The 25,533-nt window shown below is 33.9% G+C and overlaps 1 protein-coding gene across 1 annotated transcript in view; it reads left to right on the top strand.

Moving 5' to 3' along the window:
• The window catches only part of AKAP6 (A-kinase anchoring protein 6), a 214,325-nt gene that overhangs the window by 95,489 nt on the left and 93,303 nt on the right, over window positions 1–25,533 (top strand). The gene's annotated exons all lie outside the window — the stretch shown is intronic.

The following is a 25,533-nucleotide window of genomic DNA, read 5'->3' as shown; positions in this document are numbered from 1 at the left end:
GTCAGAAACAAAGCAAAATCAGATACATATGTCCTGACTCTCTGTTGCTCTCTATGACTCTGCAAGTCCAGTCTGCTTCAATTTCTAGACCAGTGGTAGCTACCTAAACGTGGTGGAACATAGTGCAATTTATCTTCAATTAACAAAGAGTGCTAGAAGAGCTCCCACAGGCAATGGTCAGCAGTGATACTGTTTCTTTTGCATTCAAAAGCTTGTTTACACGGTGAGCACGTAGGAATTCTTACTAAATTTATGAAGTTATTGTGCAAAAGCTAAAGAGCATTAAATTCCCATATGGATGCTATGAAGTCACCGTGGCTTGCTCTATCTCGTTTGAGAAGGATTAAGCTACACGAAATTAAGGCCACTTTAGTCCTGAATGAGTGTCCATGAGTGTTAATGCACTTTAACTCACACACATTAGTTTTGAAACATTAGTTAATTAATCTTCCAAATCTTTTCCCCTATTCTAGTAAGGGCACAGAGAGCTTCCAGAGATGTTGATTCCCAAAGCAACAGTGAGTTAATTTTTTTTTTTTTTACATCTCTCCTAATATGACATTTTCTGAAGGCACATATTCTTAAATATTTCAAATTCTGTATTTAAACACATAATTTCTAAATGTGCAGTTTTATTATTTTGCTTATTTAAACTTCAAAAGCTCCATCTCTAATAGATTATGTATGTTGACATCATAATTGTGTCAGAATAGAACTCAGTACAATTCAGTAAATGGCAATCATTTTTAAAGGGGGACATGTCGCATAAAAATACAGAGAGTTACATATACATTTTCCACAAAAGACTATGATTTCAGATAAGTATAAAGAGACTTTTCAATAGATCCTATACCAGGCATACCTGTATTTAGAACAGAAAACTGATATTGCAAATAAAGGATGAATTCTGGTAGGTGGAATTGTTATTACCCATAATAAAAATAATTCCTCTAAAGATGTTTGTAAGCTGGATGTTGAAAAGTAGCCAAATGGACATTAATTTAAATGGAATGAAAGAACTGTATGAATGAAAAAAACAAAAAATTGGTCTGAGTTCATTTATCTGTTCTTATTTTCTTAAATGTTCATCTTGAGTGCAGCTATTTGAATAGGAAGCTGTCTAGCTATAAAAAGGGACCTTTGAAATTTCTCTGGGTTTTTTTCCGTTGCCTAACTTAACACTGTGTAATTGATAAAAGTAACCCTCAGATAAAACTGCCTGAAAAAATATGCTTGTTTTCTCTCATCCCAGACCAAGATAGATCCAGAACATTACAAAGCTGTTTATGTTGTTAAGCAGATATTAATTTATCCCCTTGTATACTTTGTTGCTCAGATTGTGGATCATACAGAAAAAAAAACCCAAAAATGAACAGAACAAAGCCCCAAAATAAAACCAAGATAAAGTCTGAAAGGGGAAAAGATAACGCTTTATTCATCATGCATGCAGAGTTGTCTGTTCATTAAAGTATACCTATAATTAAAAACTTAAGTTAATTAAGTTTTTGGTTTTTTATATTCTCATTATCATAAAAGAGAAGAAAAGTCTGAAGGGATATTAATGTCTCACAACTGTTGCTAGTTGGAAAACATCCCACCTTTTTTCTCACTGAAAAAAATAGAGCATGATTTTTCAAGATGAAAACGAAAATATTGTAGGTCACAATTTACAATAAAATATGGTTATAAATCATTGTTGTAAAGTACTCTTTACAAAACAACAAAATATATTGTTAAACAATACAAACAACTGTCCAGAAAATGAATAGACAGTGTGACTTCTTGCTTTGCAGGTTGGTCCTCCATATACTTTTGTGTCCTAACTGATTTTTTCCAGTCCTAACATTGCTTTGTGCAAAGGAATAAATCAATTACTGCTGGTGACCATAGTTTGACATATCTTTTTACCTCTAGGATTTAATCTCAATGATGAATGTAATATATTTGAGACTGTCTGTTTTCCAAAATATATTTTTTAACAACACATTGGAAAAATGGTAGTGCTGGGAAATTATCTACATGAATCTTCTTTTACTCATCTTTTTACTTCTTTTTCTTATCTTTTTTTTACTCAGCATGAAAAAATTTGCATCAATTAATTTTAAGAAGTAAGTCTGAATGGGTTTGGCAATAACTGCTATTGGCATATTTGTACTTAACAGTAGTAGCGGATTTTGCTGCCTTTTGCACCTGAAGTTTCATCAAAAGAATCTTTCTAATGACCTTACAAACTCCGAGAATTTCTGGAGAAAGAAGTCAAGCTGGTTTCTACAGATCCTATGGGAATGACAGTGTTGAAAATAAGTCTTAGTTTTGCAAGCTGCCATTTATATACTTTATATCATTATTCAGCTTGTGATAAATCAGGAAAGGCAGCTAAAATTCTAAAATTAAATTCTTCTTTGCTTTGAATTGTTTAACAAGTGTCCTTTCTTTTTTTTTCTGTGTGTTAGGTGTTCTGGTTTCCAAAAAATTAAAATAAAAAAATTCTTTTACATGTTGCAGAGTTTAAGTGTTCGCAAATTATTTAAAGCAAAAATAGGGGTGAAAGAAGAAATTTTTCAGTTTTGAACTAATTTGTTTGTCTTCTTCTAAGTATAACAAAGCTTTACTGAGTGCAGGCCGTTCACCACACACACACGCACACATGTGGACACACAGACACATCTGTGGACACACATGCACATGGAGAGACACACACAGAGGCACATTCCCATGAAGAATCAAATCCCTCAATTATGAAACATTCCTATTCCAAGTGGCAATGGACAAGGGTTCTGGAATGGTGGCTTCAGCTGATTCATATGAGGCTCCTCAATGTGCTTCTGAATTTTTATAATTAGCTGGCCCATGGTCCTGCATGTGAAGGAGCCATTGCCACCAATTATTAGCAATTCGGTATAAAACATCTCTTTATTGTCTTAATTATGTACAAAGGAATATCTTTCTGCATAAGCATTTCTTCATCTGCAGAGACAGTTTCTGCTGACTATTTAGAAGTGTATTATTTATGTCCCGTTTGGTCAGTTCTGCGTCAGAAACTGCTGGGCAGCTTCTGGTCCTACCAGGTTATCCACCCAGGATGCAAATCAGCGCTTTGAAGTGTACAAGTAATGTCTGTCAGTTGGTCTAGGCACAGCAGGAGCTGCCTGCAGGAATTTCCAGGACTGAGAATCCCACCTGGAGAGCTCATGAAACAATTAACGTAGCACTTCTTTGTGAAGGTGGCAAGGCAGTCAGGCAGTTGCCTCTTAAGTTGGTCTGTTGTCTCCAATCAGCCCATTATCTCTGTTGAGAGACTGGGCAAGGTGTTCCTGGGCCATCCAGGACTTAATGACTAAGTGGCAGACCCATGATGTCCTTGATTTCCAGCTGCACCACAATTACAGCTTTAGCACAAAGCTGAATTTTGTCCTTATATTACAACTGTATCTTAAATTCCATAGCCTTTGCCACAAATCTCTGCTGTGACTAATTTAACATTGGAAGAAATTAAATATTTCTTGCAAAGGTATGAAACCATGAAGAAAAAAGAATTACAGAGGTGTTAATATATAAGAAACAAAATTCTTTGTTTTGTCATATTAAAATATAAGCAGGAAAGAAAGAGGATTTGTATTTGTGTGTTTCATTGTCTTTTTCTATTTATGTATCTGTCACTCCAAAATCTGGACTGAGCACACAATAGAGATTAATTAAAATCAGAGTTACTTCAGAAAGCACTTCCTATAATAGAGCTGTATTAGTAAATTAGTTGTGACTAATAGTCTTTTGTAGATGGATTAGAGGAATGAATTAAAATGTAATCTGAAATAGCCTTGATAGAAATTATGTCTGATAAATCCAAGGTAACGTCTATCCTTGGCTGGAAATAGAATGGCATTATGCCATTGTGTGCCCCTACAGCAACATAGACTACAAAAAGTAACTGTGGTCTAGGCTGTTCATTTACAAAAAATTCATTAACAAGAATAATCACAAGCACAAACAATACCCACTTATTGATTAGCTGAGCCTATCTTTGGATTCTACACACCTAAAGCCCTCTGCTTGTGTATTTATACCAAGGCACAAATTAAGCTAATGTTATATGTATATGTATGTATGTGTGTACATATTTTCTATTTATAATACAGTTTTTATCAGTGTCTAAGGGGTTTTTATGATTTAATTCATTACTATTACTATATATTACTACTTATCTGGTCTGAAAATTCCAAGTAATTTTTTTTAAAAGAGCTCTATTTTGTAGAGGCAGATGAGGTGTTCCTCTTAAAATTCCCTACTGTAGGTTATTACCTGCAGGATATTTTCCAGATTAGTTTTCATGTGAGAATAATGCATGATATAATAATTTTATAAACACTTTTTTGGAATATAATAAATCTGAGACAATATAATATAAACCTCAATCCATTAATTCAAGAAATACTTCTAAATTAAGAAATAACAATTCTGTACATACAAAGATGACTAATAAAAGTATTCAGATTGCACATATCAAGTTTCTGAAAGGCTTTTCACAAACTAAAGTTGTTTGGACTTCTCAAATTAATTTGCAAGTTTTCAAGGTCTGTTTTGAAGGACCATCATGAAACTAGTAAGCTAAAAGCATCTTGTATCATTAATTCACTGTTTGAACACCAAAACCAAAGTTTATTTTGGGACAAATACAAAGTTTAGCAACACTTCATTGTTTTCTTGGAAGGCTGTTTCAGACTGAGCACTTTTCAAGTCCCAAAAGCATTATGTATTTAGACATTGGAAACAAGGGCTATTTTTTGAAAGAGATAAGTTTAAAGGGAGATTTGTATGAGGATTCAACGGCTGCTTGACACATAGGATTTGGGAAGCTGATGAAAGCGTTAAGAAGTAGTATGAAGAAAGTTTAAAGCTGGGAGTGGGACTTGACAGAAGATGAAATTCACTGCTATGGGAAAGGGCAGCACAAAATCTATACATCACTTAGATCTTAGTTAATCCCTCAACGTTGGGGTTTATATAGCTATGAACTGTTTGAAGAAATTATGATGGAGCTTAAGTGGGACTCATGCAGAGCACTGATCTTGTGCCAACTCACCTCAAAATGAGCACTTACCATATGGAGAAGGATTGTGGTGAGTCTTAGGAGTCGTATGGAAAAAAAAAAAAAAATATATATATATGAGATTACAGGTATGGAAGAGGTCAAATGATGAAGACTTTGCAAGTATAACAGGATGAAAGGAAAATATATTAGGATGTATAAAGAAAGTAATATTTCCAGATGTACCTTCTTTAAGTAAATGACAAGTTATGAGTCTCCTCTGACTAACATAAAAATGAAATTAAAATTAAAAAAAATACGATCTCTAACACCTATCTTGTTTATACTAATCAGGGTTAGCTTTATCCTAATCAACAATCTTAGATTCAATCTGAATAATATTTCATTAGCTTTTCAGATCTACCTTTCCTGTCTAGGTCTAATTATATCTAATGGAATGTAGCTCAACTCACTATATTAAATCATTAAAAAAACCCTCATCATTTTAAATGATTATGGGGCCTTGGGAAAGAATAGTCCCTCCTTCTCCTAAGACCTTAAGGGCTTGCCCCAGATACTTGTCATAATTTTTCTCCAGCCTGTTGTATGTCTGGAAAGAAACTTAATATATCCATTTTCATTTGTAACCATCTATAAACAGCTACATGAGTAAAAACATAAACATCTGTTCTAATCAATCCTTAGAGAAGGTTACTTATTCATCGAATTCTGCATTCTCTGAAATGGAGAGATTCATACTTTTATAATATACTTTTTTGTCTGTTCAATGTCTTGCATATTTTATTATTTATAAAAGGATTAAAGCATGCCTTGACCTGTATTCAAATAGGCTATGTATGAAATTGCCAAAATAGTCAGTACTGTTCACCCATGCTGCAAATATTAGAAATAGAGACATATATCACTTAAGGGATGTTTGCCAGAGCAAGATATAATATAAAATAATAAGCTAAAAGTTCAAAATACTTTAGAAATTATTAGTCCCAAGCAAATTAGAAGTCTATACAGTGACAAGGAGTTCCTACTGGAGAATCCACAGAAAAATGTAGCATACTGGTTATCTCAGGATATATCCTAGATATTAGGAGAGCAGTAAAGCAGAAGTTGGAGAATAGTGGAAGATGCTTGAACATTATCAGACAGGCTCAAGAAAATGTTACATTTGTATTTCATCTCTTCATGTTTGAGTAGCTGTTATCTGTGTCACGTTTTAAAGGCTAAAAATACACTTCAGGAATTCCCAAGATTGTAAGGAATTCTGGGGAAAAATTATATTGCAGGTTTTATCACTGCTTATTTATCTTGCTGGGAACTATAATTCTGTATGTGTGGCTGTTGTATTGTGAACTCGAAAGAATAAACCAGTAAAACACAGTAATTCTATATTTTTATGTATTAAAGTTGGAGACCAGATGCACATATCTTAAGATGGAAGGGAGAGACCCAACTGTATCATTCTAAGGAATCTTGTCTTGAGCTTAGAAATTATATCTGTTTTTTTTTGAAGAGGCACAGAAGTTGTATTAAGATATTTATGCTAAAAAATGTGTTTCCAGCTCTTTGACCATTGAAGAATTCAGCTCTATCATTAAGAAAATAATTGATTAAGAGTAGATTTCTGTAAATGTACCATCATTTGTAGAGAAGAAGAGGAAAGGAGATCATTAATAGAGTATTTTTGTTTGAGGGAAGCTATTCCACAGCATAAAAAGCTGCTCAGTTAATTAACTAGGTATCAGTATTACTTGGGGTTTTAGTCATGTTTTCAAACTAACATTACTGCTATTTTGTTCTTGCTATACTTGGCTATATATTGACGATAAGAGAACAAAATTAACATGAAAGATTATAATGCAGTGGTTTGGTTTATATTTTGTAACTTTAGCATTGCCCTTTTGGAGCCTTACCCTTACTCTGCACTTGCATTCAATAATAGGCTTGCAGTCAGAAACATTATATTTGCACAGTTTTGCCAAAACTGTCATTGGTAGAAGAATTCTGTTTCTGTTTAAAATTTTAATGTAACTCTCTGCCTCCCTCTTTCAGTCAAAAGAAGGTGGGGTTTTTTTTCACTGATACTTCCTGTCTGTAGCTGTCTATTTTTCTCATAGATTTTAATTGTAAATTTAATTCAAATAAAATGCAAAAAGGAAATTCTTGAAATTTGATATCTACCTTTTAAATGGATGGTACCAATAGCAGAAAATTGGAACAAAGCCCATGCATAAAACTTGGAAGTTACTTTTTTGTTATACTATGTGAAAAGCTGTGTCCTGACTACATGTAAAAGTGAATTGTTTAAAAAATTGTTGCATAAGTCCCAATAAATTTTTAATCAAGCCATTAAAATACTTATAGTACTGTGAGTACACGTCCTAGGGTAAATGCATGATGGTAGTAGTAGTAGTATACATTGGAAAATGGTCAGCTCAACAGAAAACTCAGATTATGTTTTTAGTCTTCATTGTTTCATTGTTTTTTGTTCAAACAACCACAGCTGACATAAATTAATGTGCATACAAAACTGCTGATATAGTTAAAGAATACATGTCTAATATATGTAATATATATATAATATCCATAACAATATATAAAGAAAGGAAGGAGAAATGATAGAGAAAATACTCTTTCACTTTTGAAAAGGAGATATTTTAAGGTTTTCTTTCTCTTTGAAACATACTTTTATTCAAAAAGTTTTTGCTAAAAATTTCTATTGGTCTCTAGGTTAGGGCCAGGAAAACAGGCTCTCCTTTGCTCTTTTTTCTTTACTCAGAAGATTGATAGGTGGGCAACTGTCTTCTCTGGAATCATGAATCCCACATTTCTGATTCTCACTGCCCAGCTTCAGCAGAAAGAGCAGACAATGCCTCTCATGCAGTCCAACTATCTGAGCAGTTACTGTAAGAAATCAAATCTCTATTTTCAGCTTTCTAAGAGAATGCTGTAATTAACAAGCTATCAAGAAGGAGATTAATTGTAGCAGCTCCAATCCCAGATTTTTTTTTTTTTCAAAGAAAGCAGTGGTCTACATTTCCTATAGAGCAACCTAGCGGGATATCTTATATACATTTTGTATCTTCAGGAGGCATTTTACGGTCTGAATTCCAGACCTCTGTGACCTCTATCTCAGGCTTATAGGTGACAGCAGGAAATTTGGCCTTTCTTCATCATTTCCTATTGATTCCATTTTTAATGTTATGCTCAGTACACTGAATGTCAGAAATCCCATTTTTGCTACCCAGTCATCTCCATGCTTTGCTTTGCAAGGAGAAGTTGGCCACCTTGCCTGCACTTTGAACTCTGTTTCTAAATTCCCTCCCATGTGTTTCTTGATATGGGTTTGATATGTCTCTCTAATTTTACACAAGTTTTAGGTACATGCTATTCAACATGCGTATAAGTCATGGCAAATTCAGGACTTTAGTTACAACTTTGGGCTGGAAAAAAAGATTAAACAGCAGGGAGCCTAATATTAAAGTGCTGAATTGAGTAGGTGTAAGTCAACAGAGAGTTATGCATAAAATTTATGCTGACCTTGTAAAGGTCACTTAAGTAAAAATATTCAGACCTAAGTGTTTAAGACTGCATACTTAAATCAACACTTCAATGCCTGAGTATCTCAGATTTTTTTGGCAACAGCTAAGGCTGAGAGGGACTAGTTCTGACAAGCAGACTACTTATTGTAAAATAGTTTAGGTATATAATTTATAACAGGTAATAGTTTAGCTATATAATTGTATATCTGAATGTTTTTATCTTATTATCTATATCAGATTGTCTCCAGGAAAAAAGATTTCCTGCTGAGGTCCTCTAGATCTCTTTACTGTTTGTTGGTCTGGAGTTACCTTTCACTGCATTCAAGAGGAAAATAAGTTAAAGAATATGAATCATAAGTATTCAAACAATATACAGGGACAGCTATATATCAGCTATGTATGTGCATATTGTTTATAATCTTCTTAACATTATTAGCAGTGGCTTTTCTTGTCAGCCACTGTATGCATAACTCATAGTTATTCAAAGTAACACACCATCAAAGTTTATCCATTTTCCTGTAGATAGTCCAGGGGGTTATCATAGGAAAATACTCCTGGACCTAGCCTTCCATATCCTAATTTATAATTTTAAATTTTACTCTTGTTGCCTCTCCAAGTTGAAAATTTGGTATATATAAATCACCCTGTCTACTTCCAAGATAATGTTCATTGCATAACTATACCTTTTTCTGATAGTTTCTGTTTTCAGCTACACAGAATCTGTCCAGTTAGAAAAAGAGAATATCCTCCCTACAGTGGTCTGGTCCTCAGGAGATCAGTAGTTCAATTTTTTATTCTCTTTTCCTGTAGGAATATTCAAATGTGTAGCAAGATGCTGATCTTCACTACTTTTTAAATATACTTTACACATCCTCCTCAGAATTCCATTTTCCCTGATTTACTTAATTTTACTTTCACTCCTCTCTTTCTCGTAATCTTATGATGACATTTTCTTTGACAAGGGGCTGGATTCTCCTTCACTTGGAGACCAGCTGAGAATGTCTAATGACATGAAAGGTTTTCTGGGAGTTCTCATAGGGCTGCCAGCTCTGAAGATAAAGTTAGCATAAGCACCACTGTATTCAGCTGAAGAAGTCACAAAACAGTCGTCTCTGTTAAAGATTTATTTTGTGTGGCAAATACTGAAGCTAAATCCTTTATTATTATCTTGATCATAAAATGTTCACAAGCACATTACTTATGTTTACACAGTTCCTCTATAAAAGAAGAATATCTACTTTCTCAAAAGACTGTCCTTTCTAAAGGTCAAAAGAAGTCACTACCATTCTGACACTCTGCATCAAAAAATAGAGTAGAAAAAGCTGTTATTAATTCCTATGCATAATTCTGTGCACATTTTAAAAAGCAGTAGTGGCTAAAGCTTATTTTTAGCAGATGCCATTTCATGCTAATACTGAAAAAGTACCTTTCAGTAAAATGACTAGAATAATCAAGAATATTGTTTATTTCTCCCTTTGCAACAGTGCAAATGCCAAACTGCCATTCTGAATCCAGACAGTCCTACATTCTGGAATGGGTTCTTTTTTGCAGTTAAGTCTTGCCACATTTCTATAAAAGGCTATAAGGCATTTCAGTATCCAACTATTTTTTCTCTTATGTTTATATATATTTTAAATTATATTTATTTCGAGTTACTATGTCATGATCCCCAAACTATGCTGCAATGCCATAATCCTGAGCATTTAATATTAGTTTTTGGGAAAATTAATTGTAATGAAATCATGAGATAAAATGTAACAAAAAAAAATGTGGCAGTTTCTTTAAAGGCAGAGTTTACAGGTATATATTGTGTTTGATAGCAAGCATAAAAGAGGAATTCAGATAGTCAGTACTTTTCAGGCTTCAAAAAATACTGTGGTGCTGCAGTCACTTAAAGACACAGTTGCTGAGGTACTTTGGTCCCCAAACATCCCAAGGGTCTACAAACTTATAGGTACTTTTTAAAGAAGTGCCTGTCCAAATTGGACATTGATCTCACCCAGAAAATAACGGGAATTTGGACACATGCATATGTAGATGTGAGCTTCTCAATGTTAAAATCTTCATCTTGCAAGTACTTATTCCTGAGCAGATACCTACTGATTGCAGTGGAGCTTTCTACACTGGTGTCCACATGTGTTAGTCTGTCAATTTGCATCAGACTGCAGGAATTGAAGATAAAATTTAGAGACATTCAGTTTCTGGGAAGTTCTCACAAAGGAAATTGAATTGAGGTGGTAAAAATTTGGGCTGATTTAGATCAACCATTTTAAAGGTATTAAGTCAATATGGAAGAATAATAAATAAGAATGGATGATAATTATGCTCTTTTTTGGTGTGTAAAAGTTAGTGTGGGCATAAATAGCCCACACTATTATTTTATTGAAAATTATTAAATTATTATATACTCTTAAATTATTGAAAATGCATTATCAATAGAAAGAAAATGTTTCAGTGTCAAGAGCACATCAATAAAGACATGGAAACAGCCAGGGAAACTTGACTGAGCAAAAGAGAGCATTCATCCCCCCAAATGAGCAGGTAACTTTAACTGACACATTTTCCCTTGCCTCTTGCATAAATGCTCAGAAAGAGACTGTGGCATGAATTCAGTGAAATGCTTAAACATGCACTAAACCTTAAAGCATGTATGTTGCTTCATTGACCTTGCTAAAGCTGCTCACGAGTCTAAAGTTCCTCACTTCACTGGGGCCAACAAACACTTCAGTTGAAGGACTAATTAAAGACAAAGGTTTTAATGCAGCCTCCAGTTCTGGGTATAGTGAAGATAGTTATATTTACCAGTGATAGTTAAGCTCCTGGGTGTTCCAATTTCTCCAGGCTTCATTTTTTCAGAATAAGGAATTTTCAAGTCCCAGTAGTACAGCCAGAAGATGTGTCCAGTATTTCAAAATCCATTTTTTTTTAAATCTTGGCTTGGATTATTTAAGAATAAAAAAATTGTTAATGCAGCACCAAAATTATAAATAGAATAAATTATGATACATAACTGTTGTAAGCATTAAATCCTCTTTGATATTAAGCTCACATCTGTGTCTGATCATGAAACTGTTAAAATTAAACAGAATTATCTGTGAGGCAGGTTGGACACTTTATAAAATTTAACCCTACTAGTACATGCATTTTGAATTGTATGTCTCTACATCTGTGTTATGGAATGTCTAAATTCCTTGTGAATGTGTGTTCAGCAAAACAGTAAAGTGTTGTGGTGCTCTTGTTCACAAAAAAAACTCCAACAAAAACAGAGGTATCGCATTTTCCAGTGTTCCTTTAGATGGTGAAGTAAATTGTAAAGTTTTATGTTAGCATCCTGTTCCATTAACAGCCATTTTCTCACACTTAAAATGAAAAGGTCTTAAAATCTTCTAGTATGCAATCCCTGAACACAGGTAGCCTAAAGGTCTCTCCTGAAGAGCTGGCTTTTATGCACTGGACCCTGAGAGAACAAAAGACAGTCTATACAGCCTTGATAATAAACAAACTGCTCAGTGTTGAATTGCTGCACATCTGCTGTGGAAGGTGGCTGAGATACTGTTTGGGTAAGACACTGTCACCTTTCTTGCAGCTACTGTGCTATTCCAGTACATTTAAAAAACATAGGGTAGAATCCTCTTTTGGTTTTGAAAGAAAGTTACTCCTTTTTTGAAGGAGCTGTAAGCATTAATTTTAGCTTTCACCTAATCCTAACTGCTTTCAAAATGCTTATGCATTGCAATCCAGAGTCCCAGTGAACATATATTGTAAGCAATACCTAAGAAAACCAGTCTTTTGACATCTTTTAAATTAGTTGCCTTCTATTTCTGAAAAGCTAATATCCAAACTAGCAACAGTAAAGATGTCCAGGTTTCAATGAAATATATTTCATAAATTAGCTTATCATTGCACTGATTTAGCATGCCTAGCAGGTGAAAGACAAAAACATGTGTTATCTTCCCTAGGGAACCTTCAATGAATGTCATTCTAGCTTCATATGTCTTTCTTCTTTCCCCTTCTTGAACTGATATAAAATTCTAATGTGTGCCCTCTGGTTCCATCTTCATTGAAATCTAGCAAAACCGCTGAAGGTAAGATAGTGGCAATGGTGCATGAAAAAAGGGAAAAGGAATACAGTGATTCATAGCATACTTGAAGAAAGTTGCAGTTGTTAACAGCACTACTTTTGTGTGTAGACAGGTTAAAATGTGTCATATATCAGTGTTAAAAATAAAGTTATTCATCTTAGCTATTTTTTCAAAGTTTTGGAAAAAAAAAGCTATAAAACCTATGCCATGTGCATCTTTAAAAATTATTTCACATATCTCTGAAAACAAACAAATTCAATTGCTCCCAATGGTAACAATACTAAAGGCAGCACTTTAACATGGATTTGCTTGTGTAATTTCTGTAGTTTTGAATAGTGATTGCTCTTTACCAAAAAGCTTCAGCATGTTCATGTTTTCAATCCTTTTTTGTCCATGCACATGAGTTATTGGATTAAGTGACATATTTTTTATTTGCATTTTTCTTGGAAATCATCATTGGAAGTAGACATGGAAAGCAATCAATAGATCATTGTTGTCAGAATTTTAATTTATAGGCATCACATGGTCAAAAATTCTTCTGTAACTTAATAAATTTGCACAATAGAAAATGTAACCAAATAAGGCAAAATGATCCTCTTAAAAATTGAGCAAATCAATAGTAGAAAGTTAAATGAAAATAAGACAATACTCTGTTTCCCTGGATTCACAGTAATGAAAATGAAGCAAGCAATAAAAGAATAATTCAGAAATAAAATGCTATGACCAAGTTCTTTCATCCTTCTCTGAAAGAGGACAGGAATGTGCTTGGCACTTAGTATGTTGAAGAAGCAGACTCTTTACCAAAAGATTTGACAGGCCTTGCTGCCTTCACTGGAACAGACACAGTCTGTGAAATTTGGCAGGTCCAACTTTACCATTCCATTTCACATCTAGAGCAAAAAGCAGTAACAGCCTCATCTGGCAAACCGGTACCTGTGGAAACAAGTGATCACTGGAGTAGCTGCCATGAATTTGGAAATAGGCCTATAGGAATATTCTCCGTTAGTCCATTTGTGGTGTCTGACTTGGTGTGCTGCCTACTGAACTTGCACTGTCACAGAAAACTGCACAAGTAAAATTGTGTGCAGTGCTTTGAAAATATAACAATGAGCACATCAGGCGAGTAGGACATCTAGTGACTTCCAACAGGCATTATCATGCTACATAATTCATCTTCATCTCCTCAATTTAAGTCTTCTGCAGTCACAAATGCACAAGCTGGTCTGGGGGTTTCATTGCTTCCTTTTCGCCATAATTTCCTGAAAGCCAACGATGACTTTTAGGCAGTAAATCATTGAAAAGAACTCTAGCCATTCCATTCCTAAATGACTCATGACCATACAAAAGCCACTGTTACCTAACCGTATTTCAGGCTTGCATGATATTTTACTATGATATATTTATTTTAATAACTGTAAAGAAATGGAGGTCTGGAGACAAATATTTTGAATAAGAATATTTTAATTGATTCATTGGACTTGGAATAAGGCTATGAAATTTTTCTTCGTTAAACACTTGAGGAAAGAAGGGAGAAATATAAACTGTACTGACTATGTGAAATAGATCATTAATGTGGTTTTGACAAGACTAAGAGTCCAATATCATATCTATAAAGGAGAACTTTCCTCTTTTTCAGACTTGAAATAAAATCACCTACTGCAATTAGTCTTTCCATAACAGTCATTTTTTTCTTAGATTTCGGATTCATATTTAAGGAGCATTCAATTCACAAGTAAATAACACAAAAAGAAAAATAAGTAGATGTGGAGGCCTTGAGTCACCAAAACTTTAAGCAAGTCCATGACTTGAAGTGGTAACTATGGAAATAATACTATTGCCCTTCAGTGGGACAAATGAATGCTTGAAGGTAAGCACGTGTTTTACAGAATTAGGGCTTTAGCTGTTTTGTTTGTGTTTTTATTAGGAAAGTACTGTCAGTTTCATAGAGAATATTCTAGATAATATACTTTATGGCTAGCAGGTGGTTACAATATATGCTCTTTATAAGACCCCATTATAAGACCACATTATTACTGTATCCTTATGTGGTATTGAAATTATACAAACCAGTTTGATTTTAATCACTTTCTCACTAAAAGGAGAAAAGTGGATTCTTCAGTGGAAAGTGGTCCATGCAGAAACCAGAACTTACATCAGTAACACAACTGGATAAGAAAACAGTGAAATACTCACACATGATAGATATTTTTTAAAAAATATATTTAAAAGTAGAATTTCTAATATTTTTTTGCTGATTATAAATTGAACTGAATCCTTTTTTTTTCCAGTAATACATACAGAAAATAAATAATCTGCAAAAGGATTCCAGCTCATACTAAAAGTATTTATGGACACACTGCAGAGAGTTTGGTTAATATTAGTAACAATACATCCGAAATACTTGGAGGGACTAACTCCATCTTTGTTAGATTAAGGTTTCTAAATGGCTGGTAATGGATTCAAGTGTTCAGCCAAACGAAGCTGCATTACTCATAAGCATATGTATCGTCATATTCAAATGTAGTAATGCAGTTAATCCAGTTAAGCTTCAGCCCTTCTTAGTTCTTCATTCATGAGATGATACCTTTACAGCAAAAGCAAATAAGTAAAAAGTTTCTTTTACCCCAAATTAAAAAAAAACACAACATTTTTTAAATATAAGTTTGAAGTTAGTCTTCCACAGATAGCCAATTAAATTATGCTAAAAATGACATTTTTAATTAAACACCAAGGTAAGCATAAATGGATTTCAAAATAATTAATCAAACATCAAAAAATTGAAACCTTTTTCTGCTTGAGCAGCAGAAATGAAAGAACCAGTCTTCAGGTCTCATAGAGATTCAATCTAATTTAATTCTCTGTCTTCTCTAAATAAACATTCCTAAAACCTTTTTTTCATCTGGGGGAATAAGGATGAGAGGGGTAATCAATATTTCTAGCATTTTAATTAAAACCGTTAGTGGAATAAATCCATTTAATTATCAGTTAATGAAATACAAGGTCATTTACCTGACAGGAACTTTGAAGGTGGATTACTAGCTGGAATAAAGTAGAAGAACCCAATGTCACAGCCATTTAGCTTCTGTCAAATTTAAGGTTAAAATCCTTTTAGACTATTTAACCTATTCTCTACCATTTTCTATTATGTATGTCAATTGGCAAGAAGAAATACATGATCAAAACTGGCCTGTCTTTAATTTTGCTCCAGTTTCTGCTAAGTTTCTAGATGTCCTTTTCCATTTTTTTTGTCTAGAGCGATGCAAAATGCCCATGAATCCTGGGGTATTTTGACTTATTGCAGGTCTTGCCATTGAATTACATTAGCATATTGTGCCTAAAAATTATAAATAAATTATTGCCAATTAACAAATTAAACACAGATGTAGTGTTTATATTTATTAACAGGAAATATTGTGCTTCTCTATTTTTTTTACCTTAGGTAGTGAAGAAAAATAGGTAAGTTTGTTAAAGAGGCTTCTTAATGCTGATGTTCTCATTAGATGGGTAAGAAGGAAAACGGAAACAGAAAGTTCTCTTTCAGTACAGCAGCAAACTTCCCATGCTCCTGATAATGTTTCAATAGGACAGCAAATCAATTGGGGAACAAAAGTTCTGCCAGAGGCACAAATAGTGAATGCCCGCATTGGCTAGCAACAAGACCAGCACAGAAAGAAAATTACTCTTTCCAGGATCTTGGCACAGCCATACAAACACAAGGGGGAAAAAATCAACATGTAAGTGGATTGCTTCTACTTTGTGGTAAGATTTTTAGTTCAAGGTTGAGTTTATGTAATTAAAAAGGGTTATGTGCAACTCAGGTATGAATTTGAATTAGAAGGTCACACTTCTCTGCTACTTTTAAAAAGTGTCTATCAGTGTGACTGTTTTTGATATTCCAGTGTCTATACTATGACATTTTAAACATAGAAAAATAAAATGTAGGATTTAAAAATTGATTTAGTAAACTAACTTCCAAGGTGAATTCTCTTATTCACTGTTACTTTTTTAAGTGTAAGTCACATTCACCAAATTAGCTATAAACCTTCAAGAAACAAAAATAATAGTTGTCATTCCACTTATAGAAGATGTTAGCTATGTATTTTCTTAGCCTAAGAAAAGTAGTGGTTCTTAACAAAAAGGCATTGAGTGCTATATAGCACACACTTTTAATTTTTAGTCATTACAGAAGTGTTCCAGGTGTGTTTAAAGTTGTGCTTCAGAACATGTCAAACCCTATAGGGTACAAGATTACTCTTAACTTTTGTGTGTAAGAAGTATGAACCATAGATAAAGGAGGCAAAGTTTAGTGTCTTGTATCAAACCACCTGCTAGAGTCAGAAAAAGACAAGAAATCTTCAGAGATGGCTCTAAGCCCAACCCAAGGTAGGTGGTTGGTTGTCATAGACATGACCCTGCTGTTTGCACCTCTCTGTGTCATGGTTCACCTATAGCTACAAATGACTAATTTGTATTGGAAGGAGTGTCAGCTAGTACTGGAGGGCAAAATCCACTTCCCATAGGGAAGATTTTGTATCCCCAGCCTTTCCTTCCTGCAGCATTGTTTGCCCAGCATCCTTCCTTCCTGTATTGGAGAAGCAAGGCTGATACTTCTAGTTCCAGCCCAAGTTAGTAACTGAACATGATATTGTCCTGTTTTTCTCAGGATAAATGTGGCCTACATTATTTTTGGAGAAGTGAAATTCCCTGACTTTTCTGAATTTGCTTTCAAACTTTGCTTTGCTTGCAACATCATATTGTAACTAGCCCCATCAGTTATGCAATGATATGAATTCCCTATCTTAAAAATGTGTAGAATATTAGTATCCACAATCCTTGTTTTTGAAATTATGAATTTAGATATATATTAATTTTGTCACATGATTTGTAAGAGCATGTTCTGCTTGCTTGAAATAATAATAAGAAAAATTCCATTGACTTTGACAGAATGCAACCCATCCTTCATTTTCTAGGTTTACCCTATTTTGTTAGGAGTATTAGAAGATTTTGATGCTTAGCACTTTAATGCCCTCACTAGGGGGACAAAAAAAGGAGAAACATTTCAAGATGTTATGAATACAATGCACTTCATTCCCTTTATACTTCTTGTTACTGAAAACTTCTTTGAGACAAGAGTTTTTACAGAGATCAGTGGCAATGAAGGGCATCATACTTACGATGCTGACCAGTCTGAGAGATTAATTTCTGTATTTTAAACATGATAGCTTTATCAAATTTTGAAGTAGCAAATTTATAATATTGTATGACCAGTACGTGTTTTTACTATGTTAGGACTGTTTTAACCAGTTCATTTTTTAAAAAGGGTCTGAACAAGTTGGCATAGGAAACTCAGAAATGGTGGAACAGGTAAATGAAGATTTGATAATTATATGATAGAATTTCTGGGTCAGTTATTCCAAACTTTTATTTTGATATTTAAAGGGGAGGTATGCCTATTTTAACTTTGTGGCAATTGAATGAAGACTATGGTGTTTGTAAAGTCCATCACCCAAACTTCATGCTCATGTAAGTAGCAGCATGCTGTAAAAGCAGAAAGAAATTCTCACCCAAACCCAACAACACTTGCAGATTAAGTGCAATCAAGATTGAAGTTTTTAATTGTATCCTTCTGTTGCCCCCATTGTCCAACAATAGGGAGGATTCCTCTGAAACAGTGGAAGAGCTATATAGGTAGAACCAACTATTTTAGGTTGTAATGATGACCTGAGAATGATTTTCTGATAGGGACCTGGTCTTTTGCAGAGTTCAACTGTTCTACAGAGGAACAGGAGCTTCTGTTGCTCCTTGATCATTGTGTGATCAATACACTGTGGGTTCTCTACCTCAGGATAAGTTTACCTTGATTCTCAATGTACTGCTTAGAATTTTTTAAGGCCAGTTTTACATATTTTGTGCTTGTTTCTTTGTTACTTACCATGGGAAAAATATTCAACATTACACGTAAATCTGAGCATGCATAGACCTAGAAGAACACTGTATTGTGAAAAATCACTGTTTTTAATATATCATCACATTGCTTTACAAGAAATAATAGTTTTCTGACCACTGTGAGTTACTCAGATATAGGTCAGGATATATTTTTGGTTATTTATATTGGTTTTGGTTTAGCTGTGGTTTTGCAGGTTATATGAAGTATGGTGAATTCAACAGGATGCCATGAAAAGGACTCAGCAAAGTATTCTTTTAGCTGTAATACCCTTTTACTTTCAGGGACAACTGTCAAAATTCCACAATATGTCCTGCAGACTCCCACAAAATCTGGCAAATTGCACCAAACAGACATAGCTTTTTTTAGCTGGAAGCATTTTACATTCAGTATCTGGAAAGCCTTACATTTGAGATGTGTGTGCATGTTTGCTACGAATATGAAACACAATGTAGGATTTACTCCCGTGGAGAAAAAGTATTTAAAATTGATTAAGTGAATCTTTCCAGTTTTAAATATTTTTTTTTTAATCTTTATGTTTCTTTCATTAAAATTCTTTCCCATTTAACAAAAAGAAACAGAGCCCTGATTGATGTGGAACTGGTAAGGAGCTTCAGAAAGGACATATTCTGTTCTCCGCACATGTACGTGCTGTCTTTGAGATCTTCATAAATTTGGATGCAATATGAATAGAGTATATAATTCTTTAACATCAACCATTCCTTTCACTGCAATTGCAGTGGATGTTCAGAATGTGCAGAAATTGCAGAATCAGATCTTGGTTTAAACTGACTATTATTTGAACCAACACATCCAGCATTCTGAGAATTATATTAAAAAAATGAATATGTGTTCCACCTGTACATGTTGAGAAAGAAAACACAGGAAATAAAGTGAGTTGAGTGGATCAGAAATCCTCTTTGTGATAATAATGAGTTTGCAGAAATGGCACTTACCAGATTTGAAGGAAAGCTGTCAGGATCAAATGGATAAATACACAGCAGAAGGAAAGGATAAGGAAGTTGAAGGTATCTTTGCTTTGTTTGGAAATGTATTTTGAAATATACTGATGTTAAATTTTATTTAAAGAAAGTTTTTTAGCTGGAGCTCTGCAACATTTAATTACATGGACTTGGATGGAATTCCTTATGTCCTTATATGTCTGGAAACGTGGTATGGTTCAAAATAAATTTTAATTTTAATCCAGACTCAAGCTTGTCTGTATCAAAGAAAAATTGCTGCATTTGGTCTGAAAGCATCAGTGTAACTGCACTTTTTCCCTTCCTTGTGAAGCTCCCTTGATTACAGAACTTGTACAGCTGTAAATAAGAGCTGCTGTGCAGAAAGGCTGATCTTGAACCAGCTCACTGGTATCACTTTGGCTCTCCAGTTACTTGATGTCCCAGAGGTGATGGCACTCAGCAGTGGGCTTTATGACACAATTTGAAGCAACAGGCTAGTTCTTGAAGAAGAGGCTTTGAGTAAACTCAAGTTCAGTTCATATTCACACACATTTGCAGTCATACCATGATAAAACGAGTATGATTGGAAACAAAGCTGGTACTGTTGAAAGGACATTTGTTTTCAAAATGCCAGCTCTGGAAAATGCTGTCTGGGATTCTGCCATAGAGTTAGTAGTAACCAGTGACTATGATTACAACTGAATTATTTTAATTTATAAAGTAACTAGATACACACATGTATCTAATATATATATTTATAAATTTCAGGCAGAAGTTTTGAAGTATTATGTGAGCTTCCTTCATATTTTAGATATTCTTAAGAAATATTTCCCACCATTTAAAATGTTCTTTTAAAACACAGATGTACATTTTATATGTCTATTTTTATTTTTAAAATATTTTGGTGTTTTTAAAGAAAAAAAGAATTTATATGTTGTATGATTTACAGTCTTGGAAAAAATAACATAGTCATAACTCTGCAGTTTTTGTGATGCATGAAGATCAGATTTTTTAATGTTGGTTAATGCTTTACTAATTAAAGTGTGCATGTTAATTAAAGCAGAGGCTAATGTTAATTACCTATATTAATGGAATCTCATGTAGCACCTGCCTGAAGCAATGGGTTCAATTTTCAAAATATCTCAATTAAGACTGAAACTTTTGATTTGCATCTAGTAGGGTTTCAATTAACTGCATTGCAAACTTAAATAACACACTTAAAGGGATAATATCACCAATCACATACAGCACAGTGGAATTGGACGGTTCAATTATTGACTACGGCTGTGAGAGCTTTCACAGGCGGTAGGTAAGTACTGTGGTATTGGCAAGTGATTATTGTCTAGGGCTGTCATCACTTCTGTGGCTGTTGTAAGAGAGATGTTAAATTGCTGTACTTGGGCCGCACTGCAATTCCATTGTTGAGGGAGACAGAAATAGAATGATGTTTTCTCACATCCAGCATTTAATGGTGAAGATTCAGCTTGTTCCTTTGAAATAAATGACCACTGTTCCATGACATGGTAAGGCATTTTATCAAATGGAAAAACAGCATTTGTGATAAAGTGCACAGTGTTGCAGGGTACTTCTCAGCCAAGCCATGAGATGTGATTGTATTCCCAATCTCTGTTTCAGCCACCACAGCATTACGTGTTGACATAGGAGCTTTTAATGAGCAGCTTCAGGAAGCGATTAACAAAGCACTAGAAATAGATGCAATCATGCTGATTGGAAATTCTACCTAAGCTCCATAAATAAGACCATAATGTCCTGCTACCATACAACTTTCTAGCATAATTATTTCTGATAGCTCCAAGACTTGAACTTTTAATCTGAGCCTACTCCATTGAAATATTGATGGTTCAGTTACAAAGAAATCAAGATCCCCAAAAAAGCATGCTAACTTTTTATGGTTTGGACACACAATTGAAGAGTAAGTGTAGGGTTTTGTGGTTGGATCCAAATTTTGTGTGTACATGTAATGCAAAAGTACCTCTAAGCATAATTCCTATGTGGCATCTGTGGAAACAGATTACTACAAAGTCAGTTTTCATGCATGCTCAGCAAAGAGGACCTGGAGCACAAGGTTACTTGTGTAGCTATAATCTCTCACCTGTGCCTATCTATATCCTGCTAAAAATACCCTTAGGCTTTAGACCATTCCACTACATGGGTCCTGACTTCTCTGTTTAATAGATTGCCTGTGCCTATTAATAAAATCTCTAATATAACCTTCCATTGTAACACTCAGGCTTAATGCCTCCATTTTAATTAATGCTATGACAAAACCAAAAAAATCCTCACAGTATCAGTTAATCTGTTTAAGAAATTTGTGAGATTATAATAAAACCTTTTTTCCAAACTGCATTTAAAATATTTAATTTAAAATATGTTAATAACCCTTGACTTATCAGTTTGTGACCTCTGTTAGGTCTAGATTAATCAGTGCATAATGATTCTTGTTGATAATTTCACTTCTATGGAGCATGTGTCCCACACCGTTTTGTAATGTCATTAGAATGTTTAGAACTCATGCTTATTTTTGTCTCTGAAAACAGATTACAGTCTACTGTAATCTGAGTTTCCAGAATTCCTACGTAGTAATATTCAACTTCTTTAACAGTTTAATGTAAAAATGTAATTATTGCCTTGTTTATGGTTACTGGAAATGTGCATCTTTTCATTAAAGCTTTCCCTTGACATATTTTTTGCTGTAATTGAACTTCAGATTCCTTGAATCACTATGCATCTTATTTTAACTGCAGAAAAGTCACATTTTCATGGGTCAGGTGTTAAACTAAAAAGATGCAGCAGATATGATTATTATACTGTGCTGTGTTATTGTTATCTCAGTTATACTTCCTAATGTTTGAAGGAAAAAAAAATCTGTAAATGTATATTCACATGAACATTTGTTACACACATTTCGTCTTTGGACATCTATAACTTCAGAAGGGTGGTTTTGATATTTTTCAATCTATTTCCTTTTAATTTTGAAACTAAAATGTTTGTTCATATCCATTTAAACATCTGTCTAAACATTAATAAAAATAGCTAAATATCTCCTTTTTGTTGGACTTTCAGTAACACAGAACTCTGTCATAATAAATCTTATATCAATATGGCAATTTTAACTACATTCTAAATGAGAAATAATATAGCACCAAACAGGCAGAATCTCATGTAATGGTCATGTCTTTGATGAAAATCTGTTGAAATCATTGTGTTTACGAGATTACTGAGATTAGGTCTCTCTGGGTATTAGCTGGCCCAAAGGCACTTAGCCAATTAAGGCTATTGGAAAAAAATGAAAGCAACCCAACCTGAAGCTTTCTAAAAGGAATCTTTAACACTATTTACTTCTCCTGTATAGGGACTATAATACAGCATTTCCAATATCTTGAGCATGCTTCATTTGGTTTTATGTAGCTGGAGTGTTTTTCTAAGTATGAGAGATAGAAAGTTTAATTAATTGTTTAAATTACAAAATAAAATTACTTAGAAAGCAAGCAGTAATACTGAACAAGCAATGCTAGAGTATCATTTCATTAGAGAACAAGGAAGAAGGTGGCTATGCAAATTTGGATGGATTTTTATTAATGATGATTTGAAAGGCAGACCTGTAAAACTGTTATTCTTACATTTTGGCATTCACACTCCTCCTGGAATGTTTTCTTTATAAGTTAAGAGCTTGGGTGCTTTAACCAAATCAGCTGTGCAGGTTTGGGTCTGGAGTCATGACAAGCTTGTAACAGAGGCCTTGACAAAGAGTAAAGCTACAAGTACACAGAATGCAGTCTGTTATACTGCAACATTTTCAACCAAAATGGAAAGAGAATGTTGGTTGAGTCACATTAGACATGGGCTAGGTAGAACGAGTGATTTATTTTTTGAAGGGTTCACGTAAGACCTGGTTGTACAGCCTTTGCTCTGGAAAAATTCCCTTATGTACTGTGAAAAGCTTACCTAAACAAAGTAGCTAAGGATTTTGAGTACTGGATATTGGCTTTACTTTTAAAGTAATTTTTGGAACTTTGATATATATAACATAGATGTGAATCAAAATCGACCTTAAACTGCTGAGAGAAGTTTTCCACTGTATTTTGTCTTGGTAAAGCTATAAAGTGTTATCACATTGGAATTGTTGCCAAATTAAGGTGTCTGACATGTTTCTGAAAAGGCAGCATTCACCAAAATGGGCATTTTTTATTGTTAGAAAAAGATGGCTCTTTTCATACCGTTTTGGGCTTTAATTATTCTACTACTTTGTTTTAGCTTTGAAAGTCTATCTATATGAGTGGATCTTATCTTAATATTTTATATGTCTATATAAACACACTATTAAAGAATAATTTTATCACATCTGGTTTTACTGCATCTTGCTGCATGTCTCTAGAGGCATACAGAATTTTTATTTTCAAGCAAATTTATATTAGTTACAGTCTCCAGCTGTTTTAGATATAGAATCATTTCCTGTTGGTACAGTTTCCAGGACAATTCTCTTTTTTTCTTCTCAAAAGAATGAGAAATTTAATTTAACAAAGACATCCTATAATTGCCTTTGTATCTAGCAAGGTATCTAGCAATCTAAATATTTTATTTTATTTAAAACATCTGTCTCCATAATATCATATGACTATACAAACCTATATCAGCCTTCTGAAAGACAGCTGCTGCCACTTTTATTTCATTTATAAGAGACCAGCAAAATTGCTCAAGATAAAGCCTGTCTGCCACTGAGTCATATATAAAAAAATTTTGCAAGATGAAAAATTGCTTGCATTTACAGTTCTTGTAAAACTAATCTAGATCTTTTACAAATTTAGAAGCATCGTTTTTCCTTTTCCCTGTTCTCTTACCCCCACCCCAGTCACTATGGAAACATAGGAGCTTTACATATACTTTTTTTCTAAACTTTTTTTTTTGAGATAGAAGGCCCATTTCTTTTAAAGATGAAATGCAAACTAAAGTCATATCTTAATTGCCTGCTTGTGGGATCTATTTATCTCCTGCTATCTTAATTTTCACAAACATTTGGTGTGCATTATATTGGTTAGAATTTTCATGCAGTTTTTTAGAAAATATATATGGGAAGTGATAATGTCAATATAGATTTTTATCTCTTTTGTGCTGCTAAGCTTTATTTGCAGTAGTTGTAAACTGTTCCTTTGTATGAAGTGACTAATACTGAAAAGAAAATATTTAATGGATAGTTTCAATATAGGCACAGCAGCTATCCTGGAAAAATAGACATAGGTATTTTAAGGTATGTCTAAATAAGACAAGTTTACCTTTTTCCAAGGAAGTAATCAAAATATTCCTTTTTGGAGAACTAAGGGTATGAAAGGAAAATGTTTATGGTTCCCTACTGGCACACAGTTGTGATTGACAGGAAAAACCAACATGTATGCCACATGAGACATCTTGTTCAGGAACTTTCAGGAGGGTAGTAAATTGGTGTTGGCACAAACACAAAAAAAATAAAATGACTTGATTCAGCAGTTTTCAATTCTAAATCCCCAGGCTCGAAAGAAAGAAGTAAATATTCATCAAATGATCAAAATTTATATTGATTTTTATTCTGCATTAGCAGCTCAAAGTCAAGATTCTTGACAGGGTGGATGTCGGTTTGAATGATTCTCTTTGAAATAAGGATACAGGCACTGGGTTGAGTGCTACTGTGCATTCCTGAACCATAGGAAAAGACTATTAGAACCCTAGGAAGCTAAATTTTTTAAAGAATTGTATAAAAGCATGCTTGTTCTGTACTGTTTTGATAACTAAATTGTTGTTATTAGTATGTAAAGTGATTCTTGTTGTTCCTGCTTTACTCCATCCTTTCCATTATCATCTAAGGACAACTTTTTTACAATACTTCAAAGGAAATGGTACTTCATGTACTATAGTAACGCAGTTAATATCAGTACTTCCCAAAAGAAGTGTGTTTTAGAGTGCTAGTCTG

Source organism: Vidua macroura, chromosome 6 (assembly GCF_024509145.1).
Source record: "Vidua macroura isolate BioBank_ID:100142 chromosome 6, ASM2450914v1, whole genome shotgun sequence".
Classification (NCBI taxonomy): Eukaryota; Metazoa; Chordata; class Aves; order Passeriformes; family Viduidae; genus Vidua; species Vidua macroura.
This window is presented reverse-complemented; position numbering and strand designations above follow the sequence as displayed.